The sequence below is a fragment of the Sminthopsis crassicaudata genome, chromosome 4, assembly GCF_048593235.1.
Source record: "Sminthopsis crassicaudata isolate SCR6 chromosome 4, ASM4859323v1, whole genome shotgun sequence".
Lineage (NCBI taxonomy): Eukaryota > Metazoa > Chordata > Mammalia > Dasyuromorphia > Dasyuridae > Sminthopsis > Sminthopsis crassicaudata.
Window position 1 is genome coordinate 464,764,077 of NC_133620.1, and position 12,279 is coordinate 464,776,355.

General features: G+C 42.3%; 1 protein-coding gene across 2 annotated transcripts in view; it reads left to right on the forward strand.

Moving 5' to 3' along the window:
• Positions 1–3,559: 3,559 nt before the first annotated feature.
• The window catches only part of POR (cytochrome p450 oxidoreductase), an 81,563-nt gene continuing 72,843 nt past the window's right edge, over positions 3,560–12,279 (forward strand). Inside the window, exon 1 of one of the 2 annotated variants that reach the window (XM_074264119.1) lies at positions 3,560–3,751. The gene's annotated coding sequence lies outside the window, so the exon portion shown is untranslated. The remainder of the gene's footprint in view (positions 3,752–12,279) is intronic. The other variant, XR_012481517.1, reaches the window with a different exon arrangement.

The following is a 12,279-nucleotide window of genomic DNA, read 5'->3' on the forward strand; positions in this document are numbered from 1 at the left end:
CCATTTTACAGCGGAGGAAACTGAAGACCAGAGAGGCTGAGTTTAAAAAGTTCCCTAGCTAGTAAGGGTTGGAGTTGGGAGTAGAAGTCAGGTCTTTCTAATTCTGAATTCAGCCCTGTCTTTGCTACAAGAGATTGCATTCCCTCTCTTCTTGCTGGAATCTTAGCTGCTTAGCTTTTGTCTCAGCTCCAATAATCCTCTCCCTCCTCCTCCCTCCCTCCTCCTCACTCCCTCCTTCTCTCTCTCTCTCCTCTTTCTTTCTTTCTTTCTTTCTTTCTTTCTTTCTTTCTTTCTTTCTTTCTTTCTTTCTTTCTTTCTTTCTTTCTTTCTTTCTTTCTTTCTTTCTTTCTTTCTTTCTTTCTTTCTTTCTTTCTTCTTTTCTTTCTTTCTTTCTTTTTCTTTCTTCTTTCTTTCTTCCTTTTTTTCTTTCTCTCTCTCTCTCTCTCTCTCTCTCTCTCTCTCTCTCTCTCTCTCACTCTCTCTCTCCTTTCTCTTTCTCTGTCTCTGTCTCTCTCTGTCTCTGTCTTTGTCTCTCTCTCCTTTCTCTCTCTCTCTCTCTCTCTCTCTCTCTCTCTCTCTCTCTCTCTTTCTCTTTCTCTGTCTCTCTCTCTCCTTTCTCTTTCTCTCTGTCTCTCTCCCCCCTTTCTGTCTCTCTCTCTCCTTTCTCTCTCTGTCTCTGTCTCTCTCTGTCTCTCTGTCTCTCTCTCTGTCTCTCTCTCTCTCTCTCTCTCTCTCTCTCTCTCTCTCTCTCTCTCTCTCTCTCTGTCTCTCTCTCTCTCCTTTTCCTTCTCTTTCTCTTATGCTCTCACTTTTCTCATGTATATCTTATTTGAGACTGTCCCAATTTTTGCAAAATCTCCTCGAGGATCATCCAATTTCCCTGCTCTCCCCGAGTCCTCTTCTGTCCCTTTCCCCCTTTTGCCCGTTCTTTCCCTTCTCTACATAAACCCTCACCACACTCTGCTAAGTTGCCCCCTCTCCCTTCAGAAGAAAGCCCACAGAGAGGGTCACCCCTTCCTCCAAGTAAATGCCCAAATAAGTTCCCATGTTTGATTTGGAGACAGTTTGAACCTGAATTCTTTCAGAGATGATGCCCCGTATCCCAGAATCTATGGAATACCCCAACATTTATGAAACACCCCAACATTTCTACTCAGGACTTTGAAGCAACAAGATGCCAGAAGGGACTTTGGGGATTGCTTGAGAGTAAAGTTGTTTCTCTTCCAGATCCTCAGGGTTAGGAATTGGACTCTTTCTTAGAGCAGTTGGGGGGCAGCTAGGGAGCGCAGTAGATAGAGCACCAACCATGAAGTCAGGAGAACCTGAGTTCAAATCTGACTCAGACACTTAACACTCCCTGGCTGTGTGACCTTGTCACTTAACCCCAATTGCCTCAGGGGAAAAAAAGAGCAGTTGGGACTCCTGGAGCAAGGAAAGGCAGGGGTCCCATCTATTGCCTTTCATCTGTTTACCAGTTGGTCACTTCTATCTCAACCTACTTAAATTGCATAACACCATTGTCATACTGGAATGGGGGGAGGGGAGTTGATCTGAAGGAAAGAAGGGAGAAAATTGTGGAGAATGGTCTGATTTGGGGAGAGAAGACCAATTGTGAAAACACTTGAGATAAAGGGAGGGGAGGAAGGGAGTCAGGAGAGGGCAAGGTATCCCAAACAAACTCATGTTTTCCATGTTGTTAGGCCCTGGTTTCCTGGACTTAGATCACTGAAGTGAATAAATAGATGGCAGCTGGGCTATAAGAGACATAGTATGATGGAAAGAGCACTGGATTGGGAGTTAAAAGTCCTAGGTTCAAATACTGCCTCTGACACTTCCTACTCCTCTAACAGTGGCCAAGTCACTGTGTATAATTATGAATTTAAAAATAAGAATTACTAAAAAGGGGGCCACAGGTTTCATACAACTGTCAGAGTGGATCATGACATGAAGGAAGGTTAAAAGCCTCAGTGGTCTTGGGAACTGGATGTCACAAGTCCCAACCATCCCTGGCAGAGTCTCTCATCCATGGAATGGGCTGTTTTCAACAGTAGCTGACTCTCCCTCACTGGCAGGCGTTAAGCAGGGCCTCCTCAGGTATCTTAAGGAGGAAATTCCTGCTCAGATTCAGTTTGGACTAAAAGGTCTCCTGAATCCTGGGCTGTGAGACCCTGTGGTTTGGACATTCTCTATAAACCTCCATTTTCCCATTTGTAAAATGAGGGGATGGACTGGATGGTCTTTAAAGTCTCTTTCAGTCCTAAATCTATGGTCTTTGGTCCCTTAATCTCTCTGGGATTCAGTGTCCTCTGTATAAAGTCTCTTTCAGTCCTAAAGCTATACTTTTGGTCTCTTAATCTCTCTGGGATTCAGTGTCCTCCCCTGTATAAAGTCTCTTTCAGTCCTAAATCTATGGTCTTTGGTCCCTTAATCTCTCTGGACTCAGTTTCTTCCCCTGTATAAAGTCTCTTTCAATCCTAAATCTATGGTCTTTGGTCTCTTAATCTCTCTGGGATTCAGTGTCCTCTGTATAAAGTCTCTTTCAGTCCTAAAGCTATGGTCTTTGGTCCCTTAATCTCTCTGGACTCAGTTTCTTCCCCTGTATAAAGTCTCTTTCAGTCCTAAAGCTATACTCTTGGTCCCTTAATCTCTCTGGACTCAGTTTCTTCCCCTGTATAAAGTCTCTTTCAATCCTAAATCTATGGTCTTTGGTCTCTTAATCTCTCTGGGATTCAGTGTCCTCCCCTGTATAAAGTCTCTTTCAGTCCTAAAGCTATGGTCTTTGGTCCCTTAATCTCTCTGGGACTCAGTATCCTTCTCTGTATAAAGTCTCTTTCAGTCCTAAAGCTATACTCTTGGTCCCTTAATCTCTCTGGACTCAGTTTCTTCCCCTGTATAAAGTCTCTTTCAGTCCTAAATCTATGGTCTTTGGTCCCTTAATCTCTCTGGACTCAGTTTCTTCCCCTGTATAAAGTCTCTTTCAGTCCCTTAGTCTCTCTAGGATTCAGTGTCCCCCCCTATAGAATGCTGGGGTAGGACTAGAGGGAGTCCTGTCCTGCTCTAGATTCTTTGAGGTGAAAAGGACTGAATTGGCTCACCAACGGTCACACAGGAAGGAAGCAAGCTGGAAGGATTCTCCCAAGCACCTACTGCTTTTCCCACTGTGGCCCCCATCTCCCACCTGTGGGGCACTCAGCCCATCGTTCTCGGGAGAGAGAAAGCCTCAGCTCCTGTTGAATCTCCTAGCTGCCTCCCCCTTGATCCAGAGGAACACTTCCCAGCTCTTCCCATTTCAATTCCCTGAGCTTTCCAAGGGGCTGGAGTAAAGGGAGGAGGAAAAAGGGGACTGCTGATTGGCCATCCCTGGGCAGTCAATGTCCCTGGAACTCAGGGGTTGTTATTGTTGTGCGTCAATTCAGGGGCGCAACAGGCTGCTGGCTCTAGGGAAACTGGCAGCTCCTGGAAGAGGAAGAGGGAGGAGATGGGGGCTGGCCTGGGAAGCATAATCTCTGTAGCCCCTCCTCTTCTCCTCCCATAAAAACGCAGTCAGAGGTTCAGAGATTGGAAAAGACAGGAAAAGGCAGTGGAGCACCCCCTGGGCACTCTCTTAGGCACCGCCACAGTCACCCCAGCCCCCGGCAGCCCTGAGAAGGCTGGGGAGATTGCTTCAGCTTTCTGGACACTCCTGGTTCAAGTGCAGCTCCCCCCCACCTCCGGAAAGTCTTCCTGAGCCTCTACTCCAAGAAGATCCCAGGTGAGTGACTTGCTCAGTCAGCCCTCCGGTCCCTTCTTCCCACACTTTGCTCTCCATCATCACTGGAGGGGTGACTGCCCCTGTGTTTCCTCCCATGATGTCCAATGCTGCTGTGGGCAGGGGAGTACAGTGAGGGGGATGGGAGAAGCAAGGGGCTAGACCCTGCCAGGGATGTTTGGTGTTCATGATGTCCAGTTCCCAAGACCACCGAGGCTTTTAACCTTTTTTAGTGTCATGATCCACTGTGGACCCCCTTTTTAGTTATTCTTATTCATAATTGAAAGAAATGCTAGATTTCAGTGAAAGGTTAGTGAAAAAGATGGCTCTGGTCTTATTTTTGACCTTTGGCATTCATGTACGCTGAAATTTATCCATTAGTTCAAGGGGTGTGTGGCACCCAGGTTAAGAACTCCTGATGTCATCCAAAGCCCCTATTTTACAGATGAAAAAACAGAGGGTCAAGGAAGGCCAGTGATTTGGCCAAAATCACACAAATTGGTAGCTGAACCGAGATTTAAATTCTACTCCTCTGACCAATAGGGAGCCCACTTAGACTCCTGAGCCTCAGTATCTGGTGGGTGATAAATGTTTAATAAAGATGTTGATTGGATATAAAGTGCTTCCTTTCCTAGCTCTTATTCACACACACACACAGACACACACACACACACACACGCTCACACACACACACACACACACTCACACACACACACACACACACACACACACACACAAAACATGCCCTCTTGCATGCAAATATTGCAGTGATCCAAGTAATGATAGAATCAGATCTTTTAAGGGCTGCTTCTATATGATTCTCCTGCTTTTTCACACATGAAAACTGGGAAAAGGGTATGTAGTTCCTGGCTTCCCCTCACTTCCCCTGCCCCCTTTCCAGAGAGCTCCTTCTGAGTTGGAGCTTCTGCATTCTGGATTCTGGAAGCCCATCTTCTTGATCTACTACTACTACTCCTCTCTTCCTAGCGCTGACAACTCCGTTCTAGGAATCCGAGGTCATCGGCAATCATTTTCTTTGGCTGTCTGGGGAAACGTTAAATTTTCATCAACCGCTAGTGGAAAATGTTAAATTTCCACTAGTGGTTGGTGACAAAGAAGGATTTCTTCCCAGGGAAAACAAAAAAGGAGGGAAGAGACCTTGTGGTAGTTTGAAATGTCTGCCAATTGAGGTTTCAGAGGACCTGTGTTCAAATCCTGCCCAGATTATTTTAGTAATGGGCTAACATGTCTATCTAACCTCCCTAGCTCTTAAGGTTTCTCATTTGTAAAACAGGAGAAGCAGGCTTAGATAGTCTGAGGTCCCTTGCTCTAAGTCTATGAGCCACACATTTTTGTTTAGTTCTGTGCCCAGCGCTGACTTCCCTCCTCATTCCAACCCTTCCTCTCCTTCTCTCAAGTCCAGCCATTGGTCAAGGCTGGGGTAGAACAGCAATTATGATGCCCCCAGACAGCTACAATCTTGGACCTATGGATGGTTATAAAACATCAGTTTCCAGGCCATAGAAGGGAAAAGCAGGAGTTATTCCAGATTTCTGTAAGACTTGGGACGACATCGCAATCACTGTCGTATGTTTGTGTAATGAAATCCCCTGTTGGAAAAGCCAGTTTGGGGAGAAATTGGTGGCCACAGACAAAGAAAGGTGAAGAAGCCGGGAGGAAGGGAAGGTGAGAGGCAGAAGAGAGTATGTTATATAAGAGCACACAGAGACAGAGCTAGCCCCAGGACCCTGAGTAGCTGAATAGGAAGTAGAAGGTGGAAAGCAAACCTTTCCTGTCAAAGGTCTTAGATCTCCGAGCTTAGAGACCATTTAGATCCATTTGTCCTGAGCAAGAACGGACAAGCAAGCTTGACGTAGGACCACCACTGGGGATGCTAGCTAAAATGAGAGACTGAGAGACACAAGAGGGAGGAGGGCAGAGGCTCAGACTGGGGAAGCAATTGGCTCCAAGGTCAACAGTTAGTAAATGGCAGAGCCAAAGTCAGACCCAAAGCTTCCTCTGCTCCATCCCCGACTTTTCCCACCATCCCGGACTGAAGAGGAAGCCCAGGACCACAGCTATCAAATTTTGAGGTTCACCTCTTGCCCCCAGGACAATTTAAAATTCCAAAGCAAAGAGAGAGGGATGGAGAGAGGCTGGCTTGCCATGCCTGTAAAGGAACAGAGACTAGGACTTTGCAGAGCAAGGGGAGGAAGCCAGCTGTTTTTCTATGAATATATGTGGGCTAAAAAGGGATAAAATCAATGATATGATGGGCTTGAGGTAAAACGAGGCTCATGTTCTGGACAATACAGAGGGACGGGGTTATTGGCTCCGTCTTGGTTGACTGAGTGACATTTGTCTTTTCCTGGAACTCTAGAAGATGGTCAGAGCCAGCCCAATTATAGATCTAGATCCAGAAAGGATCTGAGAGACTATCTAGAACCACTTCTTTTTCAGGTGAGGAAACTGGTGAGATTCTCTCGTGAAAATGTATTTCAGCCCTAGTGCTGATCCAGTCAAGATCACCCAATTAATCAGTCATTTCGCATTAACTGTCTACTATGTACCAGGAACTATATTGGTGTTGGGACTTAGACAAAAGTCACATAGTTCCTGCCCTCAAGGAGCTTGTATTCTACCATGTATATTTTTTTCCATTAAATTTAAATTGATCTTTCTTCCCAACTTTTCCATGTTCTCCATATGTAAACTGAGGAAAACAATCTCTGCTTCTTCCCTTGCCTCACAGGGAATGGTATAAAGACAGGGGGAAAGAGAATATTGGAACCAGTCGAGATGTTAGAGCCCATGAGTCCAATAGTCATATTTGACAGAGTAGGAAGCTGAGAAACAGAGTGTTTTATATAAGACCTCACAGCTAGCATCAGGTCTTTGAGCCCAGCGCTATTTGTAGGACATCACAAGGAGAAAATGAAGATTTTTTTGGAAAGTTTTTTTTTTTAATCTTCAAAACATAGGCACAGAAAGTTTTCAACCTCCACCCTTGCAAATCTTGTGTTCTGATTTTTTTCTACCTCTCTTCCCCTTATCCCCTCCCCTAGATGGCGAGTAATCCAATATAGGCTAAACATGTGCAATTCTTCTATACCTGGGAAATGAAGTAGATGTTAAGAGGTAGTTATTTGTAAGTTCTAAGTTCTAAGACTTCCCTTCTCAGTCAGAAAGACTTAGATTCAAATGCCATCAATGACATATACTGTCCAAATGACCCTAAGTAAATCATTTCATCTCTTAGTGCTTTGGCAAGAGCCAGGGCTGGCCTGCCTTGGTGGAGGGGGATTTTTCATGATCTTGTCTTTGCACCAATAAAATCACAAGTCTAAAAAAAAGTATCCATAGAATGGGGGATCAGTAGTAGGTGGAGGCAAAGGATTAGGTCTCCTTTGGTCTTTCCCAGCCCAAATAATCCCTTCTCTTTTCTTTGGATCTGTTGACACTTAAATGGTAGTCTGGCTTACATAACCCAACTTTAGGTGCTCAGTAAAAATGGAAACAAACAACAATTGGAGGTTGGAGATATATGCCCCCAGAGGATGCTCAGGAGTGCGCTTGAGATGTTTTTTGGTCTTCCCTTATCCCCCAGGGCCTTTCAATGAGAGTCTCCTAGTACACCAAGGAGAATCCTAGCATCTCTTCTCCATCACATTCCCAACCAGTCTATTTCTGGACTCCTTGGTTATGAGGAAAGGCCCTTTTCTTGTCCATGGTGACCTTTGGTCTTCTGTCCCCAAGGTGAGAGGTCACCCTCTCCTGACCAGTTACATGCTATCACGTGTTTGCAAGATTATTTTTGGCCTCTTATCATCAGTTCTCCTGCCAACTGAATCTTCACTTGTTTTTCCCCTTTTATTTGAGAAGTTCTTCATCAATAACACTCCCTGGATCGATAATGCAACTGAGTATCATAAAGTAAAATAAAACAAAAAACAAGCAAATCATTGGCCCTCATTTGTACTTTTAGGAACCCTCCTGACCCCACAACTGCCCTCCTTTTTAAAGAGACATTTTTTTCCAGTTCTCTCTCTTAAAATACTTTCTGGGCAATTAAAAGATTTTGAAGAATGAGTCTGTCTATGCTCCTGTGTACTGACTTTTAAAACATATTCCCCCTTCAAAGCATTTGTCACATTATATAGAATTAATTGAGATAATTTAAGTGTTCTTTAAAGAACTGAAGTAATTCATGAAAATCTATGTCTCTTTCTTTTTCCTTCCCACTATTCCCCCATTTCACTATGGTCTAATAAATCATTTAACATTGAACTTAAAGGTAGAAAAAAGATGATTTTCATTACAACTTGATTGATAAGATGCTTTGAGGTTTATGGCACACTTTATGTGTTGCAATTTAATTTAATTTTTCAACTAACAATTTTTTTTCGTTCCCCCCTAGTGGGGGGGAAAAATCAAACCAAATGTAATAACACAAATTCCCACACCGGTCATATCTATAAATCTGTTTCTCCTTCTGTATCTTGAATGCATCCCTCTTCAAGCCAGCATCTTTCATCATGGGACTTCCAAAATCATGGTGAGTCATTGCACTGATCGGAGTTCCAAAGTCTTTCATAACTTGTCTTTACAATGTTATTTATTGTAAAACAAACAAACAAAAAACCATCCTCCTGAGTGTGCCCTGCACAATACTCTATGTATATTATCTCATTTCTCAGACTTTAGCTAAGAATTTGGAGGTGTTATGAAAAGCCTAGCCTTAATCTCTTTAATGGATAGAGAATTGACTCCAGAACCAGGAAGACCTAGTATCCTGCCTCATTATGACTCTAGACAAGCTGCTCTCCTTAAGAGAAAATGCTGGCTTGAACTAGGAGAGGGGGTTTTCTCATCTGAACCAAGATTCAGTTCTCCTATAAGTATTACAGATGAGAAAATGAAATTTCAGGCACAGATTGACTTCAATTTGTTAAGGGCCTACTATGTCCAGGAACAAAAGACACAATGAACATATCTTCTGCCTTGTAGAAACACATGTGGTGATGATTGGGAAATTTCAGAGGGAGACTGAACTTGAGTCACTCCAGGTAATAATAACAATAACAAGAATAGTTAGGGTTTATATAGTGCTTTAAGATTTTCAAAGAACTTTACATATGATATCTTACTTGATCCTTATAACAATCTTGGGAGGTAAAGAAGCTGTTATCCCCCTTTCATGGATGAGGATGCATCTGAAATACAATCAGTGATGTGCCCAGGCAAATAAAGGCTTGCGTTGGGATTTGAACTCAGGCCTTTCTGAGTCCAGTGATCCTATTTCATATTATCTAGTATTATTCTGATTTTATAAATAAGGAAAGTAAAGCACAATAAGGCTGGGAAGAAAGAGTATGGGCTGGGCTGTCCAGTCATAGACCTTGATTTCCAACTCTGATTTTGACATTACCTTTGTGGGTCAGATGGATTTATATGTGAATTTTACCAAACACATAAAGAACAATTAATTCAAATAATGGGCAAGCTATGTGGAAAAATAGAGAAATAAGAAGTTCTACCAAATTACTTTTATGACACAGATCCAGCGCTGATACCTAAATCGGGTAGGGTCAAAATAGAGAAAGAAACTTATAGATCAATTTCCCTAATGAATACTGATGCAGAAAAGGCATTTGAAAAAAGCCAACACCTGTTAAAACACTAGAGAGTATAGGAATAAATGGAGTTTTCCTTAAAATGATCAATAGCATCTATTCAAAATCATTAGCAAGCAACATATGTAATGGGGATAAACTAGAATCATTCCTGATAAGATCAGGGGTGACACAAAGTTGCTCACTATCACCATTACTATTCAATATTGTATTAGAAAGGTTAGCTTTAGCAATAAGAGAAGAAAAAAAATCAAGGAATTAGAATAGGTGTACTTAGAGAATCCAGAGAATCAACTAAAAAACTACTAGAAACAATTCACAACTTCAGCAAAGTTGCAGGATACAAAATAAATCCTCATAAATCAGTATTTCTATTTGTTATTACAAAGTCCAGATACAAGAGATACAAAGAGAAATTCCATTTAAAATAAATAATGTAAAATATTTGGGAGTCTATTTGACAAGACAAAGTCTGGAACTATACGAACACAATTACAAAACACTTTCACAGAAACAAAATCAGATGTAATCAACTGGAAGAACATCAAGTGCTCATGGGTAGACTGAGCTAATACAATAAAAATGATAATTCTACCTAAATTAATCTACTTATTCAGTGCCAAAACAATCAAACTCCCAAGAAATTTTTTTACAGAACTAGGGAAAATAGCAAAGTTCATCTGGAACCACAAAAGATCAAGAATTTCAAGGGAATTAATGAAAAAAAATGCAAATGAAGATGGCCTAGCTTCACTAGACCTAAAACTATATTATAAAGACACTACCTATTTGATGCTAGGCAATTCTCTTAACTTTCATGGGCCCCTGTTTCATGATCTTTCAAAGGAGGAGAAGTTAGACTTGATAACACCGAGGGCCCCATGCATTCAGAAATCTAGGATTCCACGATCATTGGACAGGGCAAAGAGAAATCTCCCCAGGGCAGACATCAGGCCCCTCCAGCACCCTTCAAGGGCTCATTCTTTATCTACAAAGCAAATTCTCTTTCACAGTGGCTAAACCAGTTTCCTCCAGCAAACTGGAAGCAAATGCAAAGCAGCATGAGGCTTTATAAAAATAAATGATTGCTTTTCTGGCCATCGTATAGTGTGATGGTAGAATAGCAGCAAATATTAATGGAGCTGGACCAGTTACTTACTCAGGGATTGGATCCTTGGGACAATGCAGGGGAGGGAGACAATGAAGGGAAGGCTGTTGTCCTGAAATCAACTGTGTCCCACCCCCAACAGCTAAATCATGAAAAGTCATTTTTAATTGTGTTTGTAACACAGAACCTGAAGAAAGAGGTTTGGGAGAAAAGAGACAAAAGGGAAGGGAAGAGATGTGAGGGGGGAAAGAGAGAATGAGAAAAGGGAAAAGAGGAGGAAAAGGGGTAAGAGGAAATGAAGGAGACAGAAAGAGAAAGAAAGAAAGAAAGAAAGAAAGAAAGAAAGAAAGAAAGAAAGAAAGAAAGAAAGAAAGAAAGAAAGAAAGAAAGAAAGAAAGAAAGAAAGAAAGAAAGAAAGAAAGAAAGAAAGAAAGAAAGAAAGAAAGAAAGAAAGAAAGAAAGAAGGAAGGAAGAAGAAAGAAAGGAAGGAAGGAAGGAAGGAAGGAAAGAAGAAAATGAGGAAAAAGCAAAGAGAAGGAGAAGGAAAAGAAGGGTAAAGAAGAAAGGGAAAGAAAAAGGAAAGAAAGGTGAAAGGAGAGGAAATGAAAGAGGAGGAAAGGATGAGGACGGAGAAGAAAAGAAGGGAAAAGGAAGAAGGAGTGAGAAAAGAAGAAGGAGAGGAGAGGAAGAGAGAGAAAAAGAGGAAAAGGGAAAAGGGGATGAGCAAAGGACAGGAAAAGGGAGACAAGATAGTTGGGAAAGTCAAAATACCCCTCGCCCCCAGATTAGTGAAGAGGAAGACTGGGTAGGAGGGGGACAAAGAGACTAAGGGAAAGAGAGTCAGGCAAGTGAAATGCATGGAAAAAAATCTGAGAGGAGGAGGAGAAGAAAGAGAAACTTAGAGGAAAGGAAGAAATAAAAGAAAAGGAGACAAGAACTAGTGAAAAGAGTGATAATCTTTAGAAAGAAAGACTCCTGATCCTTTCCAGGAGGGAGGGGTTGGGCAGGTGCTTGCACAGTTTATCCTGGCAAGGAAGGAAAGTTTAAACCCCCAGAGCTTTCCCTAACTATGGGATTCAGAGGAAATTATGTAATTTCCCTGGGCCCCACAGCCTGGAATGTTTTAGATGCTCAGTCCTCAAATGTCATGGCCCTTTCTGCCTTGCCTTGTTTGCTTTGTTCTCTCCAGATTACACTGTATCACCCTCCGCCTCCATACTCCTAATTCCCTTCTAGCATACAGAGTTGTTCTTCCACTTACCCGCTGGGCCTGATGCCAGGCAAAACTGCCCTCCCTGTACACTCCACATACATCCCTCCCTCAAGCTTTCCCCAGCTTAGATTAATTCAGCCCTGCCAAGCTTTTGCCTGAGAAATCCTTTTTCTGGGCATGTTTTACTAGTTTCTATGTGGATGAGTTAGCTCTAAGCAAACAAGCAAAGAAACGTTTATTAAGCACAGCTGTGATACTTACCAAGAAAATTCCTACATGCAGCTACTAGCTAACAACCTTTTAATTTAGAAAGCATGGGAGATACACACAGACCAACCCATCTGACTATAGTGCAAAACCTGGCACTAAAAATATTCATTAAGCATCTACTGTGTGATAAGCATTATGTTAAACACTTTACAAATATTACCTCATTTGATTCTTCCAACAACCTTGGGAGGGAGGTACTATTAGATTTTGTTTTTTTGCTTCTGTTCTTCCAGGGGCTCGCTTTTTTTTTTTTTTTTTACATCCTGGATCTCTTTAGAAAAAAAGGGAAGCCTATAAACCCCCCTTC